Raw genomic sequence first — 11,198 nt, 5'->3', positions numbered from 1 at the left:
TGAAGAAGAGGCGTCGTCCCTGCCTATTAGGGTTTCATGGAGCTCTTTCCTTTTCTGCCTCAGTCAGGGTGGGGTCTTGGGTATCTCACCGAAATGCTGCTTCAGTCCCTATACAAGGAAAAGAAGATACAAACTCGTTATTTAAATCATATATCTATTAATTTCTATTATTGATTTGCCTATTAAGTGAGTAAAGGGAAACAGGCTTGGTTAATATGTTTCTTAAAGAGTAAAAAGCAAGACCTTTGGCTTAAAGTCCCCTCCCCTCTAGACTCTAAGGGCCCTGCCTGGCTTAACACCGTTTCTGCTTAACAATGGGCTGATGACCCTTATCAATAGCCAGAGGATCTGAGTCGCCAGGGCAATTATCAAGATTTGAGGGAGAGAGCCTTTTTCCAAAGAAAGGAGGGAAGAAAACTTAACTAGGTTTACTAAAAGGGTTAACTCTGCAAGAGATGTCCATTTCATTTCCTGCTAAAAGATTAAGAATTTTATAAGTGATGTCCTTCTTATTACCCTTTTTCCAATAAACTTTCCTTTTGGCTCTAAGTGTGGCATGTATGTTGAATTCTTTCTTTACTCCCTGCCAAAGGACCCTCTTCTTCTCTTGTGCAGGGCTTGGTCTCCCCCGCCACTCGGGGGAATTTGTCCTGTCCTGCATTGAGAACATTGATGTGAAAACCTAAAGGAAGTTGTGTGGAGGCAGGGCGGGGGCCTTCTATAACAGGACAGACTTTCTCTCTAAAGGGCCAGATAGTAAACACCTTAGACTTTGCAAACCACACAGTCTGTCACAACTACTCATCTCTGCCTTTGTAGCAGGGAAGCAGCCACAGTTTTATTGGTGCATCCAATAAAATTTTATTTATGGATGCTGAAATTTGAATTTCATTTCATGTGTCATGAAATATTCTCCATTTGGTCTTTTTTCTTCGATTATTTAAAAATATAAAACCCATTCTTAATAGATTGTTTAAAAAAAAAAAAAGACAATGGGCTGATTTGGCCTGTGGGCATTGTTTGCCACTGCCTGGTCTATAAGGCTAAAAGTCAAAAACTGAGGGGAACCAGTGAGAATCATAATGGACACAGGTTCTTTAGTTGGTTAGTTTAATAAGAAAGCCTGTGATACCCTTAATGAGCTCTACAAAATTATTTATCGAAAGAGCCCTATCTCATGGGTCATTAGGTCCTAACTGCTATAACTTCAGGAATATGGATCTGAATGCCAGAAAGTGGACCAAAAGGACTATATGGGTACCCAAACTCCTGTAGTTCTTTGTTTTTCTTCCCAAATTAACCAGGAACGTATGAGGAACTGGCAGATAATAGCTTTCTTTTCTCTAAATGGCCTTATCCAACTTATTGTGGGCTCAAGAAAGACAGTATTTCTGGGTATTCTAGTACCCCAAATACTGGGGAATTGTTCTTAATCTGATCGTGCTTTATTGGTTACTTGTGAGTTTGGATTTGATAACCTGAGCTGAATTTTTAAACATGGATTTTACTAGGAAAATGCCAAAATTTCATTAACAAGCTTTTTTTGTGTATGATTTTCATGCTCATAGTGATCATCTGGATAATGTTGAGCAGGTGTTTATCCATACATCCATCGTTATGCTCATGACTGCCTGCTAGGCTTTTAAAAAAATAGATGTTTGTTTTAGAATAATTTTATAGTTACAGAAAAGTCACAAAGATAATAGAGAGACTTCCTATGTGATCCTTGCCCAGTTCCTCACAATGTTAACCTTTACATTACTGTGGTCCAGCTGCCAAAATAAGAAACCAACATTGGTACATTAATATTAACCAAACTCTGGACTTCTTTCAGATTTCACCTGTGCTAGATTTTTGGTAATAAAGTCAGAGTAAGTTGTTGCAATTGATTATCATTGTATAATAAAGTAGGCATAAAAGATTAAGTTATATTAAAAATAGGTTATAATCACAGAATTCTTTCTTCTTTTCTTAATTATTTTAGTAAATTAATAAGAAAGAAGCCCCATCAAGATTACTTTCTTATTAAAATATTCTGATTGGGATCCTTTAACTAGACATTTGAGAGTAATATGGAATGGAAAATTACAAGGGCAGCTGTTTTATTTTTAAAAGCCACTGAAAACCAAAACCAATGCATCTGTGACTTCTGAATAACACCAGTTGTTTTACTTCTGTTAAATCTGTAGCTGCTACAGTTTTTCCATATTTGGAAATAAAACTAAAAAGGAATCTATCTTGTTTTAAGCTAATTTCTTTGCTTAAACTTCTCTTTTTCATTAATAAAAACATGTTGCTTATTAATGCTCATCTTACACTCCAATTTATTTTCTGCATTTTGTTGAATCAAATATCCAATTTTCTTACTCCATTAAAAAAAAAACAACTTACTAAAAGACTCAGCTTGCCTCTTTCCTTGTTCCCTATCTGATGTATCAATGTTATATATTGGTTCTTTTTCTCTCTAGTTGCAAGGTCCACTTCACCTCAGTTTAGGCTTTATTCTTAGAATGGGTGAGTGTTGTTTATTCAATAGCAAAGAACTCTTAAAGAGAACATTCACCACTTATCATTCAGGTAATACAGGGAGCTGAACAAGCTTTTCTTATTCAGTGATCACTGTGTTAGATGTAGTCCTTTCAAGCAAAACAGATTGATTTGCTCTGTGAAGCATTAAGGCCAGAAACCCATGTGCGCTGTATGTATTTGACCTGATGATGGGTTTTGTATTAGTCAACTTTAAATTATCTGTGTGGATGGGGGACACAGGACGTTATCATGGATACATGACATCCCACAACTTTCTAATCGAGAAAATGATGCTGGCAATTTGGATATGCCGAAGAGAAGCCATAAAGTGCTTCCTTTAAGTGAAGAGGTATACATGCATGTATGGGGGAAAACGAAGTGTATATAGGGTTCTGTACTATCTGAGGTTTCAGGCATCTACTGAGGGTGTGGCGCTTAGAATATATCTCTTGTGGATAAGGGGAGCCATTGTACTTTCTATAGACTGTGTCCCTCCAAAATTTATATATTGAGACCTAACTCCCAATATGATGGTATTTAGAGATGGAGCCTTTGGGAGGTGATGAGGTCATGAGGGTGGAGCCCTTATAAATGGGATTAGTGCCCTTAAAAAAGAGACTCCAGGGAGCTCCTTCACTCTTCTGCCATGGGAGGACACACATGAACCAGGGAGTAGCTTCTCATCAGACACGGAATCTGGTAGCATCTTGATCATGGGCTTCTCAGCTTCCATAACTGTGAGAAATAAATTTCTATTTATAAGCCATTGAGTCTCTGGTATTTTGTTATAGCAGCCTGAAAGGTTTAAGATAAAACTTATGCAAAGGCCTTTAAGAAACTGAAATTCAATAGGAAATACTATCTGTGATAAAAGATAAATAATGGCAGTGGTGCCCAGAAAAAAATAATTAAAAGATTTTAGGTAAAACTTCAAAAAACATTTGACATGACAGTATCGACAAAAGTGTGGAAAACAAGTATTTTCATAGTTTACTAGTGGGTGTAAATTGGTTAGTTACCAGTCAGATGGCATGTTAAATGAGTAACTGAAGGAAGTTTCCTGAAAGGATTATTTAGAGAGATGTACTTAGGGTTGAGGGAATTTACCAGCTTGGTGAAGCACCCAAGGATAAGCAGCTGCAGGAAGTGGTAGCCACCACCTGAAAGGTAAGGGGAGGGTGCCTTTGCTGTAGGGTGGAGGGAGTGGTAGCCTCTGGGGAGGAGCTGCCTGACTGAATTCTGGTAGAGGAACGCAGCCACTGCCCAACACAGGCCTGGGGCTTCTTCCTCCTACCCTGCCATTTGGTGCCTGTGTTTCTCAGAAGGAACCCAATTGGAAGTCAGTAAACAAAGACACTGGCTGATACAATTTTATAGAGGTCAGCCTCCTGGGGCACAGGGCAGAGTGAAGAAAGATAGTGGCTATCTAGAGGGGCACACAGACTGTCCAACACAGAGACAAGATAGCATTATTAGTTTTAAATAAGCATCCTTGGATCTAGCAAATCCACTGCTAAGAATTCACCCTGCAGAGAAACTCAAATGTACATAAAGTTGGAAAATAAAATTAGAAGTATTTTTGTATTTGTTGAGAGCTTACTATGTATGAGGCACCAATCAAGTCACTTTACACTTAATTTTCACAAGAACCCTATGAGTTTGGCGCTATTACTATTGCCATCTTACGCTTAAGGAAATTAAGTTGGTAAAGCAAAGACAGAGTCACAGAGTTAATAAGTGACAGCTCAGGATTTTAATTCAGTCAATCAGACTCTAGCTATAAGGAAATCCATAGCAACATTATTAGTAAAAACAAAAGACTGAATATAAACCTAAATGACCTTAATTTAGGGTCAGGGGAAATTAATTATAATACACCTACACAATGAAATACAATGCAGATTAAAAAAAGAATAGAATAGGTCTCCGTGTTCTGATATGGAAAGGTCTCTAAGATACACACTGGAGGAGAAAGCAAAGGTGCAAAACACTGCGTTCTATCCACCCATCTGTACGGGAAAATAAAAGGTACACAAGAAACCGAATTGTGGTTATCTCTGGGCGGAAGGACTGGTAATCCAGGGAGAATTTTTCAGTATATTTCCTTTAGTCATAATATTTTAATATATGTATTATTTTTAAATAAATATATGCAATTAAATATATGCAATTAATACATACACTTGCAATTAGTCACACGGACACATGCAAACATATGTAAAGTACACACAAAGAACGATAACAGTTAATATTTATAGAGCACTAGTCTAAATGTTTTACATGTGTTATCTCTAAATATTCAAAAGAATCCTATTAAGTGTCTATTATCCTTGCCCTCATTTTTAAATGGAGGAATTAGGACATAAAAAGATGGAGTAATTTATCCAAGGTCACCCAGTACAGCAGAGCTAGTGTTTGAACAGTCTTAGCTCTAGAGCCAGTGCTCAGAACTTCTCTCAATATATGATTATTGTCGTTCTGATAATCTGGCCAAAAGCCGTATTAGCTTTTTTCAACAGTTACATTGTAGAGTTGTAGACTTGATTCATCATTTTCATGCATAATCATTCAAAATTTCTGAGTTTTTTGTTTGTTTTGTTTTATTTTATGAGTTCATATCAACCTTGGTCTCCTCCTTCCTATATTTGTATAATTTTTTTTTAACCCAAGAACATCTCTTTGCATTTACTTTAGTTAAAATGTCAACCTGTTGGTTTGGGATTGAGATTCCAGCCTATGGAGATAATTGTGACTCTTTATTAAGTCATTGCCTTAACCATTCCTCCTGTTTGGGGTAATCTTTAAACTTGATAAGCACACTTTCTATGCCGACATTCCAATTACTGATGAAGTTGCCAAACAGGACAAGTCGTAAGATGCCACCCGACAAGTTGACTCTGATGTATTAATTCATCAACACTGTTTGGATGGTCCAAACTGCTGATTCATCTGTCGCCATTTCTTTATCTTGTCCCCAAGGACAACGTGATAGGTTTTGCTCATCATTTTCTTGGAATTAATTGTTTTATTCCTGATTTACCACCATAACTGTGAAGCAGGTCAGGTAGTACAGGGACACCCCTTCTCCCTCCAGGATATGGCTCCAGAAATTTCCTTTCTTCAGACCCCCCACCTGTTTTAATCTTGGCAAGGGGGAGACAAGCTAAAACTGGCCTTTTCCAGCATAGATGCCATCTATGGCTAAGGCAAGACATTTGGCTAATTATATCATAATCTCATCTGCATTGCAAATACTGCAGCTCCTATCATGCACCTGATATCATGACTGTTTTGAAAACACCACATGAGGAAGAAAAAGCAGGAAACAGCTCCCTTCTTACTGGGAGGAGACAACAAAGCTAAGTTAGCAACATATTTTCTTGGGCTTGACCTTCAGGGAGAACAAAAGTTCATAACCAGCCATCATGGCCTGACTTTCACGCTCTCGCTCAAGTAAGCCTGCATTGTCCCCCTTGAGTGTGTACTTTCACTTTAATAAACCTTGTAATTTCCTGCTTGCTGTTCCTGTTCCCCTTGAATTCTTTCGAACTGGAGCCTCTACCTTTCTGGCAACAACTGTACCCCACACCCCTAACCATTTTTTTATGAGAGACTGAATTGAAAGGCCTTGGTACAGAAAACATAATAGGGTTTCTATTATCATCTCATTCTTACATACATAATCTTTGCAAACTATTTGTATTGTATATGTAACCGCATGCAAACTTCATTTCTTTAATTTAGCTTTTTTCTCTGATTCAAGCTAGTTTTGCCCAGTTAGTGGCATTATGACTCACTCGCTTTTTTCCACCCTTATCCTCTGTGTGCCTGCTCCTTTAATCATTACATCTTAGGACGTAAGATTAACCGAGCCTCTGGTCTATAATCATGAGGATGATAGGTTTCTGTTGGACTTTAGACTAAGGACAACATCTTGGCTTTAGATGTGTGTCAACCCCACACCCATTGAGGCAGAACAAAAACCCCACCGGTAACGGGACCAGGCCACAGGACCAGATGGGATGGCACCATGGCTAATTCCAGAACCAGACACAATGATCAATTACCTCATCCCCCTCTAATCCTCCAATCAGTAGCACCCATGACTCCAACTCCCTTAGTTTCTATGACTACCGATTTTTCCCTATATAATCTATACTTCTGAGACACCCGGGGAGCCAGGTCTTTGAGTGATAGCTTTCCTGTGTCTCCCAGACTTCCAACTTTCTAATAAACCTTATTTTCTTGGCTGCAAAACCTGCATGTATCTCTTTGGCTTAGACCTACCAGGCAGGTGGACCTCTTTTATGTCCTGATAACATATAGTGCTGTTTGTTCACAGATTTATCAACAATTTAAATTTCAAATTTACCTGTCTTTATTTTGAGAATTAAACTTTCTCTTCTTTTTATCATTTTGCCAAAATTTGAGATTTTTTTTCCTCTAGTTTTTTGGTTTCTACTTTTGTGTCCTACGATTTCTCTAAGAGTAATTATAATGACTCAGAGCACATATACCAATTCTTACATTATCCCAAGGATGTATTTTGGCTACTTCTAGAGACTTAAATTCATTTAAAACATTTGCGTTATTATCTGATGCTCCTGCACACTCTTTTATTGGGCTTAATTTTTTTCTTTAGTAAAACTTTGCAGATTACTAAATATTGCTTTACAAAGAAGATGAAAAATAATTGTTTTTTCCCTTGCTCATCGTTATCTAGTAGTATTTATGCTAACTCCATCAAAGCAGCAGAGAATACTGTTTTTCCTTTTCAATTCCAATGTACTTTAAAAAGCCCTTTCTCTCACAATGGGGTGAGGGGACTGGAGAAAGTTCTTTTCTAACCCCTGTCTTAGTTCCTCTCCTAGAGGACACAGGCACCACTAATGTGACTGGATTTAAAATTTCGTGAGCTGGAGAGGTCACTGCTGTGTGCTTTTCTCTTCCTCTTCTTGTTTAGTTGGTACCTCCCGTGCAGGTCAGCCATTCACTCTTTTTCTTTAATCTATTTACATAAACCTCAGGCATCCTTGGTTCCTGCTTGGCAGAAAGACTTCTGTCCTGAGCCTAAATTGTGTCCTGCAGCCAAGTTTATATATCAGCCTCGAGAACCTTAGAGGAGCAGAGATGGGGCTGAGGTGGGGTTGAGGTAATCTGGAGTCCTCGGCCCAGGGCCCGCTTCATGAATGTGCACCTGAGCAGTAGCTCAGGAAGGCCTGTGCTTGGTTTACTGTTCTGCTGTCACCATCTCAAAATTATTAATAAATTTTTAAAAAGTAGACTTGCATTTTGCACTTGGTGCCACAAATCATGCAGCTGGTCCTAATAACTAACTGCACAGTTCTACTGTTACTTAAAACAAAACCTTCAGCTTTTAAGGGAGAGGATAGACTCTCTGCTCCAGATTTCAGGTCTTCCCCTGACGCTCCTGTCGTCTGAGGGCATCGGCCTTAGCTCTTTCATAAGCCTGCTGGGCTGTGCCTGGCTTGTCCACTAGAACTCCCTTTCCTTTTTCACTCAGGTAGGAAAAAAATTATTGTTTCATACATTTGTATCAAAATTATTTATCAAGTCTCTTGCAAGAAAATAGCCCTTCTTGGAATGGTGGAGAGTAACTTAGATTGATTCCTCTCAATTTCTCTTCAGTTTAAGAATATCACCTATCTTACAGTCAGAAAAAATGGTCCTTAGGCTAAATTTGGCCCATAGGCAGTTTTTGTCCTGCCTGAGGACTAAGAATAGATTATATATTGGGTTAAGGATTGTACAAACAAAGAATATGTAATAGAGAAAGCCTACAATATTAACTGTCTGGCCCTGTACAAAAAAGTTTCCCAGCGCTTGATTTAAAGAACAGTAACAATCTGCCTTCCCTCTCCACTGAAGTCATAAAAAAAATTACTCTAAGTTTTAGCAAAAAGAACTTGTGATCTTCAATGTCCACCAGGTTCTTAATCCTGTATTCCTTCTGGTCCTTTCTTACTCTTCAAAATAGGAATTTCAAACCACTCCTCCTATGCTTAAGAGCATTCCCTTGAGCTCTGTGCTCTTGACGAACCTACAGACCTGTCTGAGGAAGGCAATCCCAAGCACTGCGTTTCCCAGTAAAATGTCTGTGATTTGTGCCATTTGCCAGAAGCCACCCCAGCTGCCCAGCCAGGGGGCCAGGTCGCTAAGTAAAAAGAGAGGGTACAGGGGAACTCTTCCCAGTTGAGTGCTCGTTGGAAGGAGTGTTGGCAGACCCACCCCACCAGATGCTCTCTGTTCTGAGTACAAATGCTCAGGTGAACTCAGAAAAGAGAAGCCCGCAAAACCTCGTGTAATTCATCCAACCCATTAAGGCCTGTTGTTAATCCATTTAGAAGGACCGGGACCCAGAGTGACTGGTCAGCTGCTGAGCTGGTCTCCTGTGTGGTTTCTGGGCCCTGAGCCTCCAGGCCACAGTCTCACATGTGTCTCTTGCAATCTGCTGCAGCTTCAGCACATGCACTCTTTGCTGCAATTGTCAAGCCCAGCATCAGCTTCTCTTATCTCATAGACGGCCTTGCCCCTTTGCCTCCCTCAAGCTTGCGCTTGCTAAGCTTCTTTTGGCTTTCTTTTGGCCACAAAGGGACCTGTCTCAAGGGCCTGTTAAGGGCAAGAGGAGGTGCAGGCCGCCAGGTGCAGGCAGTGAGGGATGTGTTGTAACTATTTAAAACAAAACTGCTTAGTTGGTCTGCTTTTCACCATCCTTATATACGCCATACAAAGGCAATTCTAAACAATGTCATATAAAATATTCTTTCCTGAAAACAGTCATTGGTCTGTTCTAATGACTGCAGTGGTTATTGTTGAGTGTTCATAATGTGTGTATAGGCTTGAAATAAGCACATTTTGATTACTTCTCCTTTAATAAACATTGTATTCCACATGGGAGGTAGTTCACAGAACTCCCAATTACATAGTTGGCATCCAACATACCCAGCTGTTGGTTTGGAGAGTCCTGTTCTAATGGAATCACTGGAGGTCACCCTGGGTACCGTTCTTGTCTCCAGTCCCCAGGGTACTATATTTTTGCTTTTAAACACTAGATTAGAATGGCGATTGCAAAGGTGGAAAAATTAACCTGACTTACTTTAATTCTGTCATCTTATATGTGACCACTTGAAATTTTTCTTTGTGTTTAGAATTTAAAACAGTGAAACAGTGTAAACTGTGATATTTTTGTTTAGTACGTAGAAATGCTAATTCATACTTGAAATATTTTACTGAATTCTAAAATTCTAAAACTGACATTTCTTCTTTTTTAATTAATTGTTTAAAACTGGAGAATGACTCAGAAACATCTATATCTGTAGTACAATTTAGTATTTTTTCCTAAATTATATCTTTTGCATGCAATTCAAAAGTGTTATGCACTTTTCCCCTTTTTTGTACTATACATTTTTTATATAAAAAATTTTCACTTGCATATGTACAAAGTTCAATAACAGAAAATTTTCACTTTCTGCACTTACTTTCTAGCCTTTTTATTTATTTCGTTTTGCGATTACTGAAAATAATGTGTGTTACAAATTTTCCACTCTAAATCAACTGTGATACAGCCAGACGATGGAATGTTATTCAGCACTGAATGAGTGATCAAGCCATAAAAAGACATGGAGTGAACATTAAATGCATATTACTAAGTGAAAGAAACCGATCTGAAAAGGCTGCATACTGTATGATTCCAACTATATGACATCTGGAAAAGGCAAAACTTTAGAGACAGTAAAAAGATCAGCAGTTAATAGGGGTTTAGAGAGGGAAGGATGAATAGTTGGAACACAGAGGATTCTTAGGGCAGTGAAAATACTCTATATGATACTGTAATGATGTACATGTCATTATACATTTGTCCAAACCCACGGAATGTGCAAACACCAAGAGTGAATTCTAATATAAACTGTGAACTTTGGGTGACAGAGATGTGTCAATGTAGGTGCATCGGTTGTAACAGATGTACCGCTCAGGTGGGGGATGTTGATAATGGGAGAAGCTGTGCCTGGGAGGCGGGGGGCGGAGGTACATGAGAATTCTCTGTACCTTCAGCTCAATTTTGCTGTGAATCTAAAACTGCCCTAAAAACAATAAAGTCTTCAATAAATAAATAAATAAATAAGGTCCACTCTAGGTGTCTAATAAGCTCAGTACACTTCTTGTGTCCCTGTTTTTAGCTACCACTCTCCTATCTTCCCAGATGTCACACTTGTTCCGCAGCCTCATCTGCCTCTCCCTCACTATCTGCGACCTTTCCCTGTCTCTGGCTCCGTCCCAGTAGCATTTAAACATTAATCAAGCATTTTCTTATCTTGATCTTCCCTTCACTGCCAGATTTCTTTAAAGAGCGTTCTGCACTTGCTGGCTCCACAGGTTTACCTGCTACTCTAAGCTCAATTCTCTGCTATGTGTCTTCGGAACTCACCATGTCACTGAAACTTCTCTTACCAAGCCCCATGGTAATTTGTTAATAAGTTAACAGTCACTTTTGAAATAGCAGGTCATTGAAAAGCGTGGTTTTGTTCAACATTGTTTTGTTATAACGTTGATGAGATGGGCAGAACTTAACTCATTTATATCAATTAGCCTATGGTAAAATTGTTTTTGTTATACGTCATTTTGCTTAAAATCGCAGAACCTATCAATAT

This window comes from Pteropus alecto, unplaced genomic scaffold (genome assembly GCF_000325575.1).
Source record: "Pteropus alecto unplaced genomic scaffold, ASM32557v1 scaffold106, whole genome shotgun sequence".
Classification (NCBI taxonomy): Eukaryota; Metazoa; Chordata; class Mammalia; order Chiroptera; family Pteropodidae; genus Pteropus; species Pteropus alecto.
Note: the sequence above shows the minus strand (reverse complement) of the source record.